General features: G+C 48.9%; 13 non-coding genes across 13 annotated transcripts; 5 read left to right on the top strand and 8 right to left on the bottom strand.

Annotated features, from left to right (window-relative positions):
* Window positions 1-10,789: 10,789 nt before the first annotated feature.
* On the top strand, window positions 10,790-10,861 carry trnah-gug (transfer RNA histidin (anticodon GUG)). Its single transcript has one exon. It is a non-coding gene; the product is annotated as a tRNA-His (tRNA).
* A 574-nt stretch (window positions 10,862-11,435) lies between these two features.
* On the bottom strand, window positions 11,436-11,508 carry trnav-aac (transfer RNA valine (anticodon AAC)). Its single transcript has one exon. It is a non-coding gene; the product is annotated as a tRNA-Val (tRNA).
* A 109-nt stretch (window positions 11,509-11,617) lies between these two features.
* Window positions 11,618-11,690, bottom strand: trnaf-gaa (transfer RNA phenylalanine (anticodon GAA)). Its single transcript has one exon. It is a non-coding gene; the product is annotated as a tRNA-Phe (tRNA).
* A 1,021-nt stretch (window positions 11,691-12,711) lies between these two features.
* Window positions 12,712-12,783, top strand: trnad-guc (transfer RNA aspartic acid (anticodon GUC)). Its single transcript has one exon. It is a non-coding gene; the product is annotated as a tRNA-Asp (tRNA).
* A 621-nt stretch (window positions 12,784-13,404) lies between these two features.
* Window positions 13,405-13,477, bottom strand: trnav-aac (transfer RNA valine (anticodon AAC)). Its single transcript has one exon. It is a non-coding gene; the product is annotated as a tRNA-Val (tRNA).
* Window positions 13,478-13,586: 109 nt separating this feature from the next.
* Window positions 13,587-13,659, bottom strand: trnaf-gaa (transfer RNA phenylalanine (anticodon GAA)). Its single transcript has one exon. It is a non-coding gene; the product is annotated as a tRNA-Phe (tRNA).
* Window positions 13,660-14,681: 1,022 nt separating this feature from the next.
* On the top strand, window positions 14,682-14,753 carry trnad-guc (transfer RNA aspartic acid (anticodon GUC)). The gene has a single exon. It is a non-coding gene; the product is annotated as a tRNA-Asp (tRNA).
* A 621-nt stretch (window positions 14,754-15,374) lies between these two features.
* Window positions 15,375-15,447, bottom strand: trnav-cac (transfer RNA valine (anticodon CAC)). The gene has a single exon. It is a non-coding gene; the product is annotated as a tRNA-Val (tRNA).
* A 1,341-nt stretch (window positions 15,448-16,788) lies between these two features.
* On the bottom strand, window positions 16,789-16,861 carry trnav-aac (transfer RNA valine (anticodon AAC)). Its single transcript has one exon. It is a non-coding gene; the product is annotated as a tRNA-Val (tRNA).
* Window positions 16,862-16,970: 109 nt separating this feature from the next.
* On the bottom strand, window positions 16,971-17,043 carry trnaf-gaa (transfer RNA phenylalanine (anticodon GAA)). The gene has a single exon. It is a non-coding gene; the product is annotated as a tRNA-Phe (tRNA).
* Window positions 17,044-18,067: 1,024 nt separating this feature from the next.
* trnad-guc (transfer RNA aspartic acid (anticodon GUC)) lies at window positions 18,068-18,139 on the top strand. The gene has a single exon. It is a non-coding gene; the product is annotated as a tRNA-Asp (tRNA).
* Window positions 18,140-18,760: 621 nt separating this feature from the next.
* trnav-cac (transfer RNA valine (anticodon CAC)) lies at window positions 18,761-18,833 on the bottom strand. Its single transcript has one exon. It is a non-coding gene; the product is annotated as a tRNA-Val (tRNA).
* A 688-nt stretch (window positions 18,834-19,521) lies between these two features.
* trnah-gug (transfer RNA histidin (anticodon GUG)) lies at window positions 19,522-19,593 on the top strand. Its single transcript has one exon. It is a non-coding gene; the product is annotated as a tRNA-His (tRNA).
* Window positions 19,594-21,222: the final 1,629 nt, after the last annotated feature.

The raw sequence follows: 21,222 nt of genomic DNA, 5'->3' as shown, positions 1-21,222 counted from the left end.
ATCACATTACTCCCGTCCTGGAGTCCTTGCACTGGCTTCCTGTCAACTTCAAAATCCTCATGCTCACCTATAAGGCTCTCCATGGCTTGGCACCTCAGTACCTGTCTGGGTTATCGCCCTACTCCCCACCTCACAACCTTCGCTCTTCTAATTGTGATTTCCTATCTGTCCCCCAGTCCATCTACACTCTATGGGTGACAGGGCCTTCTGCTGTTTTCCCCAAAGCTCTGGATCTTTATCCCCAAGGATATCAGAGAGTCACCTTCTCTAAACTCCTTCAAATCCAGACTCAAAACCCTCTTCTTTAGAAGAGCCTTTAATGAACTATTCTTTACCCCTCTGTTCCTACTGTATTTAATACCACCATCTATTGTCTCCTCTAACTGTGTATTCTCATCCTGCTTATCTTGTGTATTTTTTTAACTTTATTGTTGTCATTCTGTAAAGCGCTTTGAAAAGCCACCTTTAAAGGTGCTATATAATGTAAAGATTATTATTATTATTAATAATGAACAGTGCATTTAACACTGAGCACATGCGGTCCTTCTTTGCAAAGGATTGCAAAGGTTGGGAATTAGCTTTTCACTCGTGTTGTTGAAGACCGTATCCTGGCTTTGTTGCAGGAAATGTCTGGATGCCATCACCGGATCAAGGAGAGGATCAGGGTTATGGGAAGTCTTTTTGATGCCTGACACTGTGTGTTTCCTGGTTGTAACGGGTGTCATTCTGGACCTAAACAACAGAGAACACCATTGAAATCGCTGAACTGCCTAGCGGACACTTTGTCGCCTTCTTCTGACCTGTATTTAATGCGGTTCTCTGAAAACTTGGCACGTTATATCTGTGTTACCTTTATGGAGGGCACACTCATAAGAATCATAGATTCGATCACAAGCATCTAAAAATGAGCATGAGAAAATGACATAACGCTATAAGGCTGAATGGCACAAATTCTCCTGTTACTTCTGCAGCAGATGTATGTTTTTTGCTTCTTAACACTGAGATGGAGATATTTGGCAGCAGTGGGATTCCAACTCACACCCCCAAAGAGACTAGAGCTTAAATCCAGCTCTTAATTAAAAACTAGGTGACTAGTAAGGGCTGGTAGGAGAGGAAAGGAATAAATGCTTCTTTTTTGGACAAATTTAATTTTTTTTGGACAGATTTAATAAAAAAAAATAAATCTTGTTTTATTTTTTGGATAAAGTAGACTTTATCTACTAAAAGAAGGAAAGAAATATTTGATTATTATTTTTTCACCAGTTGTTTTGATCAAATTATTGTAACGCAGTGCCATATTAAGATATAATATGTACATGAACGTCATGTCTGAGTCGATGATGGCAGCTGAGTATCGCTGGAGGACAGTTTATCATGAGTGGGTAAGCCTGCATAATGAGGGAGAAGAGATCGGCCTCTCTGACGCAGTGTCCAGTGACTCTAACCTTCTGTCCTACTGTTCGCTGCTAATGTAGAGGGTGAATGTTTATTTAGGTGAATGTAAGGTTTCATTCTTGTTTCCGAGCACTTTTTTTGTTGCTGAAAATTAATCTTTTAATTTTCATTTGAATGAATTCCGATATTGTCACCTAATTCTATACATTGTTTCATTAGACTAGAACATTTAGAGGAGCTCAATTGCATTTATTATTTCTATAAATACTTCAGTCAAAAATGTAAAGAAGGTGCTCCTGTTTTCACCATTATAAGAACTGTGATGCACCAGTAATATTTACTCTCACAAAAGTATTGTAATTGTATTGTTCTGTTCTGTAACAACCTTGAGTGACACAAACCTTCTGTTTTACTGCACTTCACTTCTCCAGAGGCCAGTTCAGCACACAAAGATCCTCAGTCAAACAAACACTGCAATCGCTTGATAAACGCCATTTCTCATCCTTTCTCTTAGTGTCGTTGCTACTATTGTATGCAAAGGAGGCGACTTGACAATGAAATCGTAAAGAGAGTCTTCATGAAGGTGTGCGTCGGCAAGCTCTCCATTGGCAATTGACAGGGCTTGTGAAGAAACCAATCTCATTCAACAACCATACAAATTGCACAGCTTAAGGCACATGAAGCGAAATCTGTGAGCTGATTGACACAAAACAATGTCACTTCACATTATCTGCAAAGTGGTTTTGCTTGTCTGACCACCTCTTCCTACTTTACAGTGAGCACATATATTTCAGTTTCTTTCCCCCATGTGGAGATGTATCCATTGCCAAAATTGCTGTCCGATTATTTAAATTATCTGTAAAACTGTTACATGACTTCATCTAATTGTAAATTTATAAGACGGTCTATGAGACATTTGTGAGAGTAGCTGAATCCCAGGGCTGGTATGGAATCACACACAGACGGGTCTTCTGTGAGATCTGAGTCCCACTGCTCAGAGCTACAGACTGGTCAAATGGTCACTATTGTAGACACGACCATCGGACCATCGGCTACAAATAATCAATATACTGATCATAGTGTCAATACTGGTGTTTATTACATAAATACTCTATATAAATAATAAGATAATTACACACTGATATGTGTTATAAAACATTTATAAACATTTTGGGAGGCTGACATACAGTAAAGAAAGTAATACTGAAGGGCTGGAAGTCCTGCAAAGCATTAATAGAACCTTCTTGCGTTCGACCTGGAACAGAGCCCACAACTGCCAGATCAGTGACCCCTGAGCCCAGTTCACAGAGAGGAGAACCAGGAGCTCTTCTATGTCTCTAAGAGGGCTGGGAGGAAGGAAAAAAGGGGGAAATGTGACATGAGTCCAGGCTGTTCTGTCTGATATTGTTCATGTAGCAGCACTGATTGTCTGAATATCTTCTAGTTCTGGATTGTGAGGATAGAGAGCAGTACAGAGTTGAGCTTCTGTCTGAGTGTGAGTCTGAGCTGTGAATCTGACTGAGAAGAGAATAATGATTTTTTATTCTGCCTGAGAATTTTTCCTGAGAATTTTTCTTCTTTTCCAAGTGGTGTTACATCCCCTTCAGATACTCTACACAGACTGCCAGAGAGACGAGGAGAGAGAGATGGACAGATAAGAGCACACACAGCAAGAGACACATACGTCTTGATTTACTTTGAAGCAAGTGTTCATTTCTTTTCAGGAACAAGTTGTTTTTGAACTTCAAGAAATTCATACAACTTCTGAAAGATAAAATACAAATCTTGCTTCTCAGGACAGAAGAAATGCTGCAAACAAATGCCAGTGATTTGTGAAAAGCAATGGGAATGTGTCCCTGTGCAGCTGTTAAACAAAGGGCTGCTGGGTCAAACGCACTCAGGGACGAGCTTCAGATTGTGATGATGTAAACATAATCTCCGCTAAAAATTGAAGGGGTTTCTTCGCAAACCCTCTTGAATGTTGCAGGAAATCTTCGTGTTTTACTCGTGTGCAACTACAACAAGTAAACAATTAAGTACCTAAGTCAATGTCCAAGAAACCATCCTCACGTGTGGAATTTTTCTTTAACTGGCTGTTGGGAGAATTCATTTATACACCCGTTGTATCCTTAGCAAAAATATTTTAAAATTAGAACACAGATTTGTTGGAGAACTTGACAATCCTTGACAATCATTATTAAATGAGCATTATACAAATGTGCGTTGATATTTTTAATATGTACCTTAATTGTAATGTATATATATAATTGTTTTGATATGGATGTTCATTTGAAGGAATTGAGGAAACTATGGAGGATCGCAGAACAACCAAAGATACATTTGGGCATCTGCTATTGGTAAAGATTAACGAATACAGTAAGTGTGAAGCTTGCACACACACGAGAGAAAAAAATCAGTTTGAATTCACTTCATTAGACTGACGGTGTGTATAGCAGAGGATGGTTTCGATCCATCAATCTTTGGGTTATGGGCCCAGCACGCTTCCGCTGCGCCACTCTGCTGACAGCTGTCATAGTGTGATTCAACACAACTGCTCTATCTTTGCTTTCTAAAAGTGCGCCCGAGATGAAAAGTCTGAACGGTAAACGCAGACGTCACTTTGAGCACTTGGTCTTTTATAGTACAAATATCACACGCTGCACTACATGGGCGTGTCTTCAAGATCGTTGAGAACCAAACCTTCTGCTTTCCCAAGCAACTGATTTTTCCTCCTTAATTCACAAATCTTCAATGAGAATCAGTGAAAAAAAAACCAAACACATGTGCACACTCGCGTCCTAGTGTGAAAGAAAAATGATGGAAGCATTTGAGAAATAAGAAGAGTAGTCTGAACAGCTCCAGTCTATCAAGTGCTCTACAAAGTGATCGCTACTTCCACACCCAGTTTATAACACTGAAAATGATTCAGGAAGCACAGCAAAGTTCTAAAACCAGTGGTTGAAAAGCGTCTAGATACATAAAATGACAATTTCTCAAAAGTAAAATCTTCAGCTTTTAAATATTGTCATCCACATATTTTCGTTTTTCTCTTTTTTACATAACACGCTTTCGAGAAATAGACTGTCTTGTAATGAAGGCTGCATCAGAAAATGTGTATCTAAATTAAAATCGGGTTTATGACTTCTGCGTTTTTCAGCTTTCTTAGCGCTTGGGTCTCGATTCAGATATTGCAATGAAAGCAACAGGGGAGTAAGTTTCCCTTTTCTAAATCAAAGGTGATCTGCTCACAAGGAAGTATAAAAACTTCAGCGTTTACTTTTTGAAGACCGCAAATTGTCGAAACACTATTGCTTCATAAGCTAATAAGTAACGTTTCTGAGCACGCATTGTATTACTAATGCTGTTATTAATAATAAAAAAGCTTAAATTCACATAATGGAATTTGGACGGCTCAAAGTAGTCTATTCCTTGTACAACTAACTTGCCCGCTGAGTAGAGTTTTAAGCAACGGCAGCAGATATAGCAGTAATAGCAACAGCGTAGAGTGTCACAATACTCTATGAAAGAATTGCGGCTTCAGATCGTTTTGTTCTGTTGAAGCTACCTACAGGCTCCGAATTGTTGACATTGGCTGTGATCTTCTTTTTTCAGGTTTCATGAAATTCTTCACATATTTGAAATATTTCATTCGGGTTCGCCCAATACACGGTGCAAACCGTACCTGCAGCAGAATGCCGTGGCACATGAAGCCCTTTTGTTTGCCGGTTGTAAGGATTGAGGTGCTTACTACAAATCGAGCAAGCGAAAAGAAAATTAAACAGGAGTCACTTTTTGGATTGCTAATTCATTGTGCTCTGCTCGTCTAGGTTCAAATCCCATCCTTGTCATGGTTAAGGCCTGAGACGTGTATGTTTTTTCTAAACGGTGTTTGCATTTGTACAGTAAATGGTAGATTCTGCTTTCAAATTAGCTGCACCAGGCATTCGGGTACAGAAAAACACAGGGATTTAAAATTCAGGAATATGAATGGCCAATTGCTTACAGCTAGGGTTTTTACGTTTTCTTATTTAGCGATTTGTGTATCAATCTTTTAACAATTCATTAAAATGCTAACAATATGTAAAATCAAAACAACAGCACCGTTAAATGCTGGGGAGACAGGTAGTTGTTTTTTTCAATCAGATGCCAATCTCTAAAGCTGTGTGTGAGAGCTTATGCATCTTTCCTTTTCTCACATTTTCTGACAACTATTCCAAAGGGGCACCCTGTCAGCTCCTAATACTTTTTAAAAGTCTGCCTGCATGTTTGATTATTGTCGTTTTATTTAGAAAAAGTTCAATATTGATCAAAACTAAAGAAAATTAGGATCACGAATTAAAACAGGGCTGAAGATGCGAGTCGCTCTTGAATCAGAGCTGGGCGACATGGGCTTCTGTTCTGATATGATTGTACGAGAAGCAGGAGGAATCTCTTCTCTCCTATGGAGCATGAGCTGAATCAGGAGTGAGACATTTCGTATGCTCGTGCATATGTTAACGCATGCATATGTTAACGCATGACCTACATCGTAAAACTAAATTAAAAAATAACATTAAGTTGTCAAAGACATTCATTTATATAATAACAAGAGACAGACATAGTAATGATTCTACATTAACTTGTCCTGCACTGATCAGACTAATTGAAATGTATGAAAGCCCGTTTCCCCCAGGGAGTTACAAAAAAACTCGCTATGGTATCGCAGAATTCCGACTAAGTAACTCAGAATTGCGACTTAGTAACTCACAACTCCGACTTTATATCTCACATTTGCAACTTCGAAATAGCCCATATTTCATTGTCTGTCCTTTTGTTATTGTAACGGATTATATATCCGGGTCTCTGTGTGTAATTGATTACGTTGATTGAGCGGCAGTGTGACCAGGTGTGCGGTAGCAGGTCCTGCCAGTATAAAAACCTAGTCACAGCGTTCACACTTTATGCTTTCTTGCTTCAACACAGTTTGGTGGTTTACTTATTTTACTCCTGTAGCAATTGAGCGGGACGTTAATTTGTCGATGCGCTCGTTTTTCTTTGTGCTGTGCCTGTGCGCAGGGGCCGGGCTCCCCACACTGATCTCCGCCGGGCCGGCTGGCTGGGACTCTCGGGAATTGGCGCTCCAGGCCGACCTCCCGGCTCCTGAAGACGCAGCCCAGTTGGAGGACTTGAACCTGGCAGATGCGCCCTCCGAAGACCTGTCTGCAAGCGAGAACGACTCGCAGTCCTTGGCTCCCGACTTTCGCCGCCTTCCCGTGTCCAGAGACGCGTACTCGCCCTACTTCGACTAGGAGAAGATGAAGCCCGAAGCCGGCAGACGCCCCTTACCCGCCTACATCAAGAGCGTCCTGTTTCCTCCCCAGCGAGGGCGGCAGCCGGCTCGCCCAGCCATCGGGGGCACCCGAGGAGTGGCCGTGTGGTGCGACTCCAGCAGGATGTATGTGAGGGTCAGTCGGCTCCTGTTCGGCTTCAGCTGTCGGCCATCGGAGGTGACCTTGGGTAACTGCAGCGTCAGCCGAACCACACGCCGTTACTTCTACTTCATCTACGGGCTTCACGAGTGCGGCACCGAGCGATCGGTAAGCGGGTCTTCATCTACAGGCAGTGTATCGATGTGAGCTGTAGGGCTAGTGTCGGGGTTGCCTTTCCTGGGAATATCCCTTCCTCTGTGACCCTGCAGGTTGTCCAGGGCTGCCTGGTGTACTCCAACACTCTCCGCTATGCGCCGCCCTCCTCCAGTGCGCCTGTGCATCGCTTCATTCCCTTCTCTGTGCCGGTCAAGTGCTCCTACAACAGGTAGGCAGGGCTCTGCCACTGCTGAGAAGCTGCTGGGAAAGTGTCCAGAAGCCCCTCATCCCCTCTGTCCTGCAGGTTCCACCACTCCTACAAGGTTGGCTATGTCCCCACGTGGGCCAGGAGAAGGACCTTCTTCAAGGACCTGAAAAACAAGCACAGCTTTGTCCTGCTCACCACCAACTGTAAGCTCCTTGAGCGAGTGGCTCCTCCTGCCAGCAGGGGGTGCTGTGTGCAGGTGTAATGCTGCCTCTCTCTCTCTCCAGCCCACTGGGTCCGGCTCTCTCCTAAGGATGAGTACTTCCTGTGTCAGCCCATATACTTCCAGGCCACTGCCTACTTTGCAACAGCGGAACAGAGGCTGTACATCCACTCGTGTTACATAACGGAGAAACCAGACCAGCACTCGCAGCCCCCTTTCCCTGTGATCGACAACTTGGGGTACGGCCCCTTCTTGGAGGGGAGGTGGGCAGGAGCCCTGAGAGCCTGCAGGGGTTCATCCTTGTCCTTGGGTGCATGGTGGACAGCAAGGCAGATGGCTGCCTGTCCAGGTTTGTCCCCTCCAAGCAGAAGGATGTCCTCCGCTTCACAATTGATGCCTTCTTCTTCCAGTAGAAGCTTTCCAGGAAGGTACTGCTCTCAAAGGCTGCTCAGCCTTCTCGCTCTACTGATCCATTGTCTGCTTTTTCATCCATGATCTAGATGTGAACCAGACTGTGGCAGCCGTAGTGCCTAGAGCTGCCAGCTTGCCTTCACTGATGGCAGAAGGTCCTTCTCTGTCCCTCTATTGGCCTTGATCCCTTAATGCTGTGACCTTCCCTCTTGCAGCATGAAGTGACTGAGCTGTACATGCACTGTGTCATGGCTGTGGCTCCTGCTAAAGCAACACCAGGGACCAAGTCCTGCACCTACAACAGGGAGGCGAAGAGGTACTTCTGCAAGGAGCCTGCTGAGGGTGCTCTGGGACATGCCAGGTTTAGGCCTCACCTGTCCTCCTCCTCTCCTCCAGGTGGGAGGAGCTGTATGGTGACCATGAGGTCTGTGCCTGCTGTGAGTCCAGGTGTACTGGCAGTCGGAATGAAGGTGGGTCTGGTTCTCTATCCCTTGTGGATGCATCTCTGCCCAAGAGACAACCATGCTTGGACAACTGAGGAATGATCCCGTGCTGGACAAAGGGACTGTTTAGATGAGTAGACTGTGGGTCTCTGGGTATAGCGGATCCCTCACTCCTGGGTGCTGCTTGTCCACAGGTACCAGGAGCCTGGTGACCAGTAGTCGGGTGGCTGTGGCACCAGTAGAAGCTCCTCTGGATGTTGGAGCTGACTGGACTGAGGATGAGGAAGGAGACCCTCAGAGCTCCAGTGAAGATGCTGAGAGCACCAGTGAGGATGTGGAGGGAGCAGAGGACTTTGGAGATGTTGGCCAGTGGACAGGTAGGGTCTGGCAGGAGGAGCTCCTGTAGGGGTGGTGTCCTGCAGTGTAGCTGGATTGTTCTCCTTCCTCCCCAGGTGCCTGAATGAAGGCTCCAGCCTGGCCCTTGTGACTCTCCTGCCTCCACCTGCCTTGTAATGGCAACATCTCAATAAAGCTGTGAAAGACCCTTCTGCCTGCCCTTGTTTCTTTATGGTTTATAGGTTTGAATGGGGTGGAGTACTTCCCTTGAATTCTTTGTGGGGGTTCCCCTTTCAAGAATGCTTCCCGTATTGCTGCCAATGAGGACTGAAAATGGCTGGAGTAATAAAGCGTTGTACTGGGGGAAGATAGCCGCACTATTCCTTGGGCAGGTCATTGTGACTTTTTACTGGGGGAGAGACAGGTGTTCAATATACTGGCAGTCCTCCTGTTTCCGAGATGGGTAGTGCTTATGGAGTGTGAGTTGCTACTGTAGTGACCAGTAAGAGTGAGATCTGATGTCCTATTCTAGGCTGCACAAACTGACTAAAAGAAACACAAGGAAGGGATTGTCAACAGGGGCTTGGTGTAAAGTAGGCCTTCCCTTCCTCACCAGAGGAACAATTCTGGTGCCCAAACATCAGTGAATAAAGGTACAGTTAGAATCTTGGAGGTCTTGTCTTATGGGTATTGGTTTCACAGTATTGGACAGTCACGGGAAGTATTAGGATTGAAACTGGAGATCCCAGTACTTGATCCGGAAGACAAGTGTTCACAACCACCTCTACCAGCAGCACAGACTGTGTAGATTGAGACTGAATGCTTACTACACAAAGCCTCTCCACTGTTTCAGTGTCCCATGTCATGAATTTCAAGTGAATCATAGTCTCCCGTTGTGACTAGCTATAATTTGCACAAATCCTGCTGGCCCACTAACACTGTTAATTTTTAGCCCTACTGCAATGCCCTATTAAAGCTTCAAGGATTTAGGATAAACTATTTTATATAATGGTTCCAAAGGTGGCTTTGCAAAGCACTTGAAATAATTACAATAAGAATACACAGGATAGCACAATTCCAATAGACAGAGGAGACCATGGATGGTGGTACTAAGGAAAGTAGAAGCAGAGGGGTAAAGAATGGAACCAGTTCAGTAAAGGCTCTTCTACAGAACAAGGTGTTGAGTCTGAATTTGAAGGAGTTTAGGGAAGGTGACTCTGGTATCCTTGGGGAGAGAGTTCCAGAGCTTGGGGGCATAACAGGAGAAGGCCTTGTCACTCATACAGTGTAGATGGGCGTGGGGGACAGTTAGGAGACCAGAATAAGAAGAGCGAAGGTTCTGAGGTGGGGAGTAGGGTGATAATAGATCAAACTGCTACTGAGGTGCAACTGAAATGTGACGGCATGTTCTACAATTTATGCAAGAAAGGGTAATGTTAGGCTTTTATGGACCGTTGGTACAACAGCAGTGCTCAAGGATTCATTTCTAATATTGAGGACAATGGGTTATATACCCATCGTTCTTACCAAAGGATCAGAGACCTTTTGCTATATAAAAAGACTCCTTTCCACCACTAATTTATACAGGTTTGGTTCATTTGGGTTTTATCAGTTAAACATTTAAGTGAAGTCATTGTCCTGCTCGCGGCCGAGCCCGACACACTGTACCGTCTGGTTTCTGTCGCTGGGCGCTCACCCTGCGGTCCATATGGGTCCTAATGCCCCAGTATATGGTAATGGCAATTTCCCTAAGGAAACAAATACTCCAAATTAGTCTGAATGCCACATTCTTCATTGGTCCCATTACATCACAGAAAAACAAAACTACTCACTCTTTAATCTCGTCTAATCCAAGACGCACCGAATATCACAGTCTTCTTTTAACATGCGTGCTGTGATTCCTCTATGTAGCAGAAATGACAACCGAGGAGTCGAGAGATTATTTCAGCATTTCGGTCAGAACGGATAACACAAACGACTAACTTGGAATGACTTGCTTTTGACGCTTTTCAAAGCCTTCTTTGTGCACGACGACTGCGCCACCAAGCAAACTACATAAATATGAGAAAACACGCAAGAGAGTTGTCACTCAGTGTCGAAGGGTCGATGTATACTGGGGCTCAGTTGAAATGCAACGTCAGGACTTTTCCGAATTATGTCACACGAAGAGAGCACAGCCCTTTCCGCCCTGCCGCGTGTGTCTCGGTAACTCGCTGTGATCGTATAGTGGTCAGTACTTTGCGTTGTGGCCGCAACAACCCCGGTTCGAATCCGGGTCACGGCAGAATAGGGGCGTCTGCTTTTACTACTCGCACGAATGAAGGCAAAAAAAAGCCAATCGACGTGAACGAACGGCGCTTTACAGAGGAGTACTGCCTGACTGGATCGTTGATGAACGACAGAGGCCACTCCGACCTCTTCTCGGTTTTCTTCAATGACTTACTAAGGATCTTCTTCACATTCGCCCATGCAGGGGAAGCCAGTTACACCAAAGCAAACGCAGGAAAGTGCATTTCAAGCAGAGACCAGGAGGGACTTGTTTACACCGAGAGTGGGCGGAGAATGGAACAATGCGCCCAGCCCTGTTGCTGGAGCCGATTCTTGATGAGCTCTTGGGCTCACTAAGAGGCCCCCGCTGGATGCTAATCTTTCTGTTGTTCTTGCAGGTCCTGCGCTGCTTTTGAGCCGACAGAGCTCGACCTGGTCTGTCGGCACAGCCCAATTGCAAATGATCGGCTCCGCGTACAGAAGGAACGTGCGTTTGGTACAAGAGTGCACGAAGGCACCGGAAATACATTGGGAACAAATGACCGGTCGCTCAAGACCTCTGTGAAGTACAGGAGCGTGCAAAACGAGGCTGTTTCCGCCCGGTCTCGAACCGGGGACCTTTCGCGTGTTAGGCGAACGTGATAGCCGCTACACTACGGAAACCTGTAGGGACTGCTGCTGGTGTCTCGCTTGCGTTTCGGGCTGAGAAAGGGACGCGTCACTTTAGGCAGGTGGCGCTGGAGAGAGGAACAAAGGGCGCGATGAAACAAAATGCCGAAACCCGGGATCGAACCAGGGACCTTTAGATCTTCAGTCTAACGCTCTCCCAACTGAGCTATTTCGGCAGTGCGCAAAGCCCACAGCCACCTGCTCCAGCCTTCCTGTGTTGTGGCATGAGCGCACCAAGAGTAGCGGGAGAGTGTTGCAGGAACGTCACTCAGAAGGAAAGCCACCCAGCTGCGCCCTCTGAGCTCTGTCCAGCGCATCTTCCTCGCATGGACTCCTGCCTGCGACGGGCAGGAAACAATTAGCAAGAACAGAACGACACGCCATGGGTGTCTCATGACCGCACCTTAGGTTGTGACACGTGCAGGTGTGAGGGGTTGCCGGGCTACTTTGGAGCAGAGCTTGGGCGGAGGGGGGGCGGGAAAGCAGACAAAGAGGTGACACCTCAAGGTCTGCACGATCACAGCTCTCCGCCGCCCCAGGCTTCCGCTCGATGAGCTACTGGACACACCCGCCCCTCCTCACACAGACCGTGGAAAAGCCCCCGAGTGGGAGGGCTCGCTCTTCCTCCCAGGAGCTCTTGGACACGACGCCCAGACAGGGCGCGGGGAGCCGCCGCCTGCAAACACGGCTCCAGGCAGGACTCCACTCCGCAGGAGCCGCAGAGCAGAGGAGATGAGGGCAGCTTAGCTCCTGTGCAGAGACCTGAGCTGTTGTTGCTGCGGATGCTGTCTTTTCTGCACTCGGGATAGGAGTGAATGTTGAGTTGCACTTAGAAATGAAGCAGAGCACTTCAACGGCACGGGTGTGTGTGTGCGCCCTGGTGATTCTGGGAGACAGATCGAACCTGGGCTAAAAGAGAGGGGGCTTAGCCCTCTTCCATTTGCTACTTCAAAGTTGTACAACCCCTTTGTATCTGCTAGGCGGCGCAGTCGTCGTGCACAAAGAACACTTTGAAAAGCGTCAAAGGCAAGTCATTCCGAGTTGGTCGTTTGTGTTTTCCGTTCAGACGCGAAATGCTGACATGATCTCTCGGCTCCTCGGTTGTCATTTCTGCTCCGTAAAGGGATCACAGCACGCGTCGGCTTCCAGCATGCTGGGTCGGGGACACGATGCCGGGGGTTGGGGAGTGTGATGTCTTCCTCGTTAGTATAGTGGCAAGTATCCCCGCCTGTCACGCGGGAGACCGGGGTTCGATTCCCCGACGGGGAGTAGCTTTTCTTTCACCTCCTTAGAGAAATGACTGCCTTTCACTTCTCTGTTTTCTTTCACAGCGTCGTGCACCTTTTCATTGCTCTCGCTTTCAGAGCCTCCGCACGGCAGTCGACTCGACATCAGGAAGCACATTGAAGTGAAAGCAGGAAGCGCTGCGACATGCACTGTGCAGATCCCGCCACACTAAGAGGTGAGTGGGTCTGTTCGATGCACAAAGAACGCTTTGAGAAGCGTCAAAGGCAAGTCATTCCGAGTTGGTCGTTTGTGTTTTCCGTTCAGACGCGAAATGCTGAAATGATCTCTCGGCTCCTCGGTTGTCATTTCTGCTCCGTAAAGGAATCACAGCACGCGTCGGCTTCCAGCACGGTGGGTCGGGACACGATGCCGGGGGTCGGAGAGAGCGATGTCTTCCTCGTTAGTATAGGACCTGTCACCTGTCCCCACCTGTCACGCGGGAGACTGGGGTGCATCAGGACGCGCCTTGAAGTGAAAGCAGGATGCGCTGTGACATGCACTGTGCAGATCCCGCCACACTAAGAGGTGGGTCCAGTGGGTCTGTTCGATCACAGCGCTAGGCGAATCCCCAATCCCCTTTTGTGCCTGGCGACAAAAGATGTCTGTTTCCGCCCGGTTTCGAACCGGGGACCTTTCGCGTGTTAGGCGAACGTGATAGCCGCTACACTACGGAAACCTGTAGGGACTGCTGCTGGTGTCTCGCTTGCGTTTCGGGCTGAGAAAGGGACGCGTCACTTTAGGCAGGTGGCGCTGGAGAGAGGAACAAAGGGCGCGATGAAACAAAATGCCGAAACCCGGGATCGAACCAGGGACCTTTAGATCTTCAGTCTAACGCTCTCCCAACTGAGCTATTTCGGCAGTGCGCAAAGCCCACAGCCACCTGCTCCAGCCTTCCTGTGTTGTGGCATGAGCGCACCAAGAGTAGCGGGAGAGTGTTGCAGGAACGTCACTCAGAAGGAAAGCCACCCAGCTGCGCCCTCTGAGCTCTGTCCAGCGCATCTTCCTCGCATGGACTCCTGCCTGCGACGGGCAGGAAACAATTAGCAAGAACAGAACGACACGCCATGGGTGTCTCATGACCGCACCTTAGGTTGTGACACGTGCAGGTGTGAGGGGTTGCCGGGCTACTTTGGAGCAGAGCTTGGGCGGAGGGGGGGCGGGAAAGCAGACAAAGAGGTGACACCTCAAGGTCTGCACGATCACAGCTCTCCGCCGCCCCAGGCTTCCGCTCGATAAGCTACTGGACACACCCGCCCCTCCTCACACAGACCGTGGAAAAGCCCCCGAGTGGGAGGGCTCGCTCTTCCTCCCAGGAGCTCTTGGACACGACGCCCAGACAGGGCGCGGGGAGCCGCCGCCTGCAAACACGGCTCCAGGCAGGACTCCACTCCGCAGGAGCCGCAGAGCAGAGGAGATGAGGGCAGCTTAGCTCCTGTGCAGAGACCTGAGCTGTTGTTGCTGTGGATGCTGTCTTTTCTGCACTCGGGGTAGGAGTGAATGTTGAGTTGCACTTAGAAATGAAGCAGAGCACTTCAACGGCACGGGTGTGTGTGTGTGCGCCCTGGTGATTCTGGGAGACAGATCGAACCTGGGCTAAAAGAGAGGGGGCTTAGCCCTCTTCCATTTGCTACTTCAAAGTTGTACAACCCCTTTGTATCTGCTAGGCGGCGCAGTCGTCGTGCACAAAGAACACTTTGAAAAGCGTCAAAGGCAAGTCATTCCGAGTTGGTCGTTTGTGTTTTCCGTTCAGACGCGAAATGCTGACATGATCTCTCGGCTCCTCGGTTGTCATTTCTGCTCCGTAAAGGGATCACAGCACGCGTCGGCTTCCAGCATGCTGGGTCGGGACACGATGCCGGGGGTTGGAGAGAGCGATGTCTTCCTCGTTAGTATAGTGGCAAGTATCCCCGCCTGTCACGCGGGAGACCGGGGTTCGATTCCCCGACGGGGAGTAGCTTTTCTTTCACCTCCTTAGAGAAATGACTGCCTTTCACTTCTCTGTTTTCTTTCACAGCGTCGTGCACCTTTTCATTGCTCTCGCTTTCAGAGCCTCCGCACGGCAGTCGACTCGACATCAGGAAGCACATTGAAGTGAAAGCAGGAAGCGCTGCGACATGCACAGTGCAGATCCCGCCACACTAAGAGGTGAGTGGGTCTGTTCGATGCACAAAGAACGCTTTGAGAAGCGTCAAAGGCAAGTCATTCCGAGTTGGTCGTTTGTGTTTTCCGTTCAGACGCGAAATGCTGAAATGATCTCTCGGCTCCTCGGTTGTCATTTCTGCTCCGTAAAGGAATCACAGCACGCGTCGGCTTCCAGCACGGTGGGTCGGGACACGATGCCGGGGGTCGGAGAGAGCGATGTCTTCCTCGTTAGTATAGGACCTGTCACCTGTCCCCACCTGTCACGCGGGAGACTGGGGTGCATCAGGACGCGCCTTGAAGTGAAAGCAGGATGCGCTGTGACATGCACTGTGCAGATCCCGCCACACTAAGAGGTGGGTCCAGTGGGTCTGTTCGATCACAGCGCTAGGCGAATCCCCAATCCCCTTTTGTGCCTGGCGACAAAAGATGTCTGTTTCCGCCCGGTTTCGAACCGGGGACCTTTCGCGTGTGAGGCGAACGTGATAACCACTACACTACGGAAACGGTGGTAAGACGTGCCCAGCGGCCCAGCGCTGAGCTTCGCCAATGCGATTTAGCTGCTTCCAGTGCCTTTATTGGAGTGCGCTGATGGACCGTGCTCTCTCTCCAGAGACCAGCACGCCTGTCATGGACGGAGCAGGAAAGGCGGCGCCACATTCTACAGCCCTCTCCACGCAATCGACGAAATCGGGCTACTGAAGTGGAGAAAATCGCCTCTCCAGAAAGTGCAAATATCATCTTGGAGACTATAAATCCTATTGCCGAAGGTCAGCCCTGTCTACCAGAGTAACCCTCCCACAGCGATGATCAGCTCGTCTCACACGCGAGAAGTTTCGGTTGGAAACAAGCGCCCCCTCTTCTCGCACGTTTTGCACGTTCGAGTAGTTTTAATGCGGCTCTTTCGTACACGGTGCTGATCTTTTGGAAAGCAGGAGGCAAAACCGAGTCGAACCGCCTGGGTGAAAACCAAGAACCCTAACCGCTAGACTATATGGCAGCGAACAACCATGCTGTTCACGGCATCAAGCAAGCAAACTACATAAATATGAGAAAACACGCAAGAGAGTTGTCACTCAGAGTGTCGAAGGGTCGATGTATACTGGGGCTCAGTTGAAATGCAACGTCAGGACTTTTCCGAATTATGTCACACGAAGAGAGCACAGCCCTTTCCGCCCTGCCGCGTGTGTCTCGGTAACTCGCTGTGATCGTATAGTGGTCAGTACTTTGCGTTGTGGCCGCAACAACCCCGGTTCCAATCCGGGTCACGGCAGAATAGGGGCGTCTGCTTTTACTACTCGCACGAATGAAGGCAAAAAAAAAAGCCAATCGACGTGAACGAACGGCGCTTTACAGAGGAGTACTGCCTGACTGGATCGTTGATGAACGACAGAGGCCACTCCGACCTCTTCTCGGTTTTCTTCAATGACTTACTAAGGATCTTCTTCACATTCGCCCATGCAGGGGAAGCCAGTTACACCAAAGCAAACGCAGGAAAGTGCATTTCAAGCAGAGACCAGGAGGGACTTGTTTACACCGAGAGTGGGCGGAGAATGGAACAATGCGCCCAGCCCTGTTGCTGGAGCCGATTCTTGATGAGCTCTTGGGCTCACTAAGAGGCCCCCGCTGGATGCTAATCTTTCTGTTGTTCTTGCAGGTCCTGCGCTGCTTTTGAGCCGACAGAGCTCGACCTGGTCTGTCGGCACAGCCCAATTGCAAATGATCGGCTCCGCGTACAGAAGGAACGTGCGTTTGGTACAAGAGTGCACGAAGGCACCGGAAATACATGGGAACAAATGACCGGTCGCTCAAGACCTCTGTGAAGTACAGGAGCGTGCAAAACGAGGCTGTTTCCGCCCGGTCTCGAACCGGGGACCTTTCGCGTGTTAGGCGAACGTGATAGCCGCTACACTACGGAAACCTGTAGGGACTGCTGCTGGTGTCTCGCTTGCGTTTCGGGCTGAGAAAGGGACGCGTCACTTTAGGCAGGTGGCGCTGGAGAGAGGAACAAAGGGCGCGATGAAACAAAATGCCGAAACCCGGGATCGAACCAGGGACCTTTAGATCTTCAGTCTAACGCTCTCCCAACTGAGCTATTTCGGCAGTGCGCAAAGCCCACAGCCACCTGCTCCAGCCTTCCTGTGTTGTGGCATGAGCGCACCAAGAGTAGCGGGAGAGTGTTGCAGGAACGTCACTCAGAAGGAAAGCCACCCAGCTGCGCCCTCTGAGCTCTGTCCAGCGCATCTTCCTCGCATGGACTCCTGCCTGCGACGGGCAGGAAACAATTAGCAAGAACAGAACGACACGCCATGGGTGTCTCATGACCGCACCTTAGGTTGTGACACGTGCAGGTGTGAGGGGTTGCCGGGCTACTTTGGAGCAGAGCTTGGGCGGAGGGGGGGCGGGAAAGCAGACAAAGAGGTGACACCTCAAGGTCTGCACGATCACAGCTCTCCGCCGCCCCAGGCTTCCGCTCGATAAGCTACTGGACACACCCGCCCCTCCTCACACAGACCGTGGAAAAGCCCCCGAGTGGGAGGGCTCGCTCTTCCTCCCAGGAGCTCTTGGACACGACGCCCAGACAGGGCACGGGGAGCCGCCGCCTGCAAACACGGCTCCAGGCAGGACTCCACTCCGCAGGAGCCGCAGAGCAGAGGAGATGAGGGCAGCTTAGCTCCTGTGCAGAGACCTGAGCTGTTGTTGCTGTGGATGCTGTCTTTTCTGCACTCGGGGTAGGAGTGAATGTTGAGTTGCACTTAGAAATGAAGCAGAGCACTTCAACGGCACGGGTGTGTGTGTGTGTGCGCCCTGGTGATTCTGGGAGACAGATCGAACCTGGGCTAAAAGAGAGGGGGCTTAGCCCTCTTCCATTTGCTAGTTCAAAGTTGTACAACCCCTTTGTATCTGCTAGGCGGCGCAGTCGTCGTGCACAAAGAACACTTTGAAAAGCGTCAAAGGCAAGTCATTCCGAGTTGGTCGTTTGTGTTTTCCGTTCAGACGCGAAATGCTGACATGATCTCTCGGCTCCTCGGTTGTCATTTCTGCTCCGTAAAGGGATCACAGCACGCGTCGGCTTCCAGCATGCTGGGTCGGGACACGATGCCGGGGGTTGGAGAGAGCGATGTCTTCCTCGTTAGTATAGTGGCAAGTATCCCCGCCTGTCACGCGGGAGACCGGGGTTCGATTCCCCGACGGGGAGTAGCTTTTCTTTCACCTCCTTAGAGAAATGACTGCCTTTCACTTCTCTGTTTTCTTTCACAGCGTCGTGCACCTTTTCATTGCTCTCGCTTTCAGAGCCTCCGCACGGCAGTCGACTCGACATCAGGAAGCACATTGAAGTGAAAGCAGGAAGCGCTGCGACATGCACTGTGCAGATCCCGCCACACTAAGAGGTGAGTGGGTCTGTTCGATGCACAAAGAACGCTTTGAGAAGCGTCAAAGGCAAGTCATTCCGAGTTGGTCGTTTGTGTTTTCCGTTCAGACGCGAAATGCTGAAATGATCTCTCGGCTCCTCGGTTGTCATTTCTGCTCCGTAAAGGAATCACAGCACGCGTCGGCTTCCAGCACGGTGGGTCGGGACACGATGCCGGGGGTCGGAGAGCGCGATGTCTTCCTCGTTAGTATAGGACCTGTCACCTGTCCCCACCTGTCACGCGGGAGACTGGGGTGCATCAGGACGCGCCTTGAAGTGAAAGCAGGATGCGCTGTGACATGCACTGTGCAGATCCCGCCACACTAAGAGGTGGGTCCAGTGGGTCTGTTCGATCACAGCGCTAGGCGAATCCCCAATCCCCTTTTGTGCCTGGCGACAAAAGATGTCTGTTTCCGCCCGGTTTCGAACCGGGGACCTTTCGCGTGTGAGGCGAACGTGATAACCACTACACTACGGAAACGGTGGTAAGACGTGCCCAGCGGCCCAGCGCTGAGCTTCGCCAATGCGATTCAGCTGCTTCCAGTGCCTTTATTGGAGTGCGCTGATGGACCTCTCTCCAGAGACCAGCACGCCTGTCATGGACGGAGCAGGAAAGGCGGCGCCACATTCTACAACCCTCTCCACGCAATCGACGAAATCGGGCTACTGAAGTGGAGAAAATCGCCTCTCCAGAAAGTGCAAATATCATCTTGGAGACTATAAATCCTATTGCCGGAGGTCAGCCCTGTCTACCAGAGTAACCCTCCCACAGCGATGATCAGCTCGTCTCACACGCTAGAAGTTTCGGTTGGAAACAAGCGCCCCCTCGTCTCGCACGTTTTGCACGTTCGAGTAGTTTTAATGCGGCTCTTTCGTACACGGTGCTGATCTTTTGGAAAGCAGGAGGCAAAACCGAGTCGAACCGCCTGGGTGAAAACCAGGAACCCTAACCGCTAGACTATATGGCAGCGAACAACCATGATTTTCCCGGCATCATGCAAGCAAACTACATAAATATGAGAAAACACGCAAGAGAGTTGTCACTCAGAGTGTCGAAGGGTCGATGTATACTGGGGCTCAGTTGAAATGCAACGTCAGGACTTTTCCGAATTATGTCACACGAAGAGAGCACAGCCCTTTCCGCCCTGCCGCGCGTGTCTCGGTAACTCGCTGTGATCGTATAGTGGTCAGTACTTTGCGTTGTGGCCGCAACAACCCCGGTTCGAATCCGGGTCACGGCAGAATAGGGGCGTCTGCTTTTACTACTCGCACGAATGAAGGCAAAAAAAAAGCCAATCGATGTGAACGAACGGCGCTTTACAGAGGAGTACTGCCTGACTGGATCGTTGATGAACGACAGAGGCCACTCCGACCTCTTCTCGGTTTTCTTCAATGACTTACTAAGGATCTTCTTCACATTCGCCCATGCAGGGGAAGCCAGTTACACCAAAGCAAACGCAGGAAAGTGCATTTCAAGTAGAGACCAGGAGGGACTTGTTTACACCAAGAGTGGGCGGAGAATGGAACAATGCGCCCAGCCCTGATGCTGGAGCCGATTCTTGATGAGCTCTTGGGCTCACTAAGAGGCCCCCGCTGGATGCTAATCTTTCTGTTGTTCTTGCAGGTCCTGCGCTGCTTTTGAGCCGACAGAGCTCGTCCTTTTCTGTCGGCACAGCCCAATTGCAAATGATCGGCTCCGCGTACAGAAGGAACGTACGTTTGGGACAAGAGTGCATGAAGGCACCGGAAATACTTTGGGAACAAATGACCGGTCGCTCAAGACCTCTGTGAAGTACAGGAGCGTGCGAAAAGAGTCTGTTTCCGCCCGGTTTCGAACCAGAGATCTTTCGCGTATGAGGCAAACATGATAACTGCTACACTATAGAAACGGTGAGTATTCAACTTCATTGCATTACTGCTCCCAACCAGTTGTTATCAATTTAATTCCTAAGGGTTATGTACTTGTTTTGAGTATCTAATGTAGAAGATGTAAACAAGTTCAATTACGAAACGGTCTAAATGAATGATATACCAAACTTATGTCCTCTTGATATGTGTAACTCTTTGTAACTGAATGAATTTATATCTTTTGTATTCTGATAACCGTTACGATAAGATCTGTTAGGTTTACATGCATATTCTATATATTAATAAATGTATCCCCGTGTATTAGTACCTGTGTGTGCATTGTTTGAGTTATATCGCATGGTTGGATTCTAAGACCATTAAAAGTATCAATTTTGTGATTTACTGCCACAAATAATAATTGTCCCAGTAAATGCCCAAACCCCTACAATACTGGTGCCTCGTGAGAGCACACTACAACAGTGTGTGATCTCCTGTACTAGCCTGAGGAACAGACAGTGAGCCTGTCTCTCAATAACAAAAATACAGTGTGTGACCTCCTGTCCCATCTTGGGGAACAGTGAACCAGACTCTCAATAATAATAAAACAGTGTGATCTACTGTCCCAGCCTGAGGAACAGACAGTGAACCTGTCTCTCAATAATAATAATAATAATACAGTGTGTGACTTCCTGTCCCAGCCTGAGGAACAGACAGTGAGCCTGTCTCTCAATAATAATAATACAGTGTGTGCTTCCTGTCCCAGCCTGAGGAACAGCGAGCCTGTCTCTCAATAATAATAATACAGTGTGTCATCTCCTGTTCCAGCCTGAGGAACAGTGACCTTGTCTCTCAATAATAATAATACAGTGTGATCTCCTGTCCCAGCCTGAGGAACAGTGAGCCTCTCTCTCAATAATAATAACCTAGTGTGGAATGTCCTGTCCCAGTCTGAAGAACAAACAGTGAGCATGTCTCTCAATAATAATAGAACAGTGTGTGATCTCCAGTCCCAGCAAGAGGAA

The sequence above is a fragment of the Lepisosteus oculatus genome, chromosome 14, assembly GCF_040954835.1.
Source record: "Lepisosteus oculatus isolate fLepOcu1 chromosome 14, fLepOcu1.hap2, whole genome shotgun sequence".
Taxonomy (NCBI): Eukaryota; Metazoa; Chordata; class Actinopteri; order Semionotiformes; family Lepisosteidae; genus Lepisosteus; species Lepisosteus oculatus.
The sequence above is the reverse complement of the archived record's forward strand: the minus strand, read 5'-3'. Positions and strand labels throughout refer to the sequence as shown.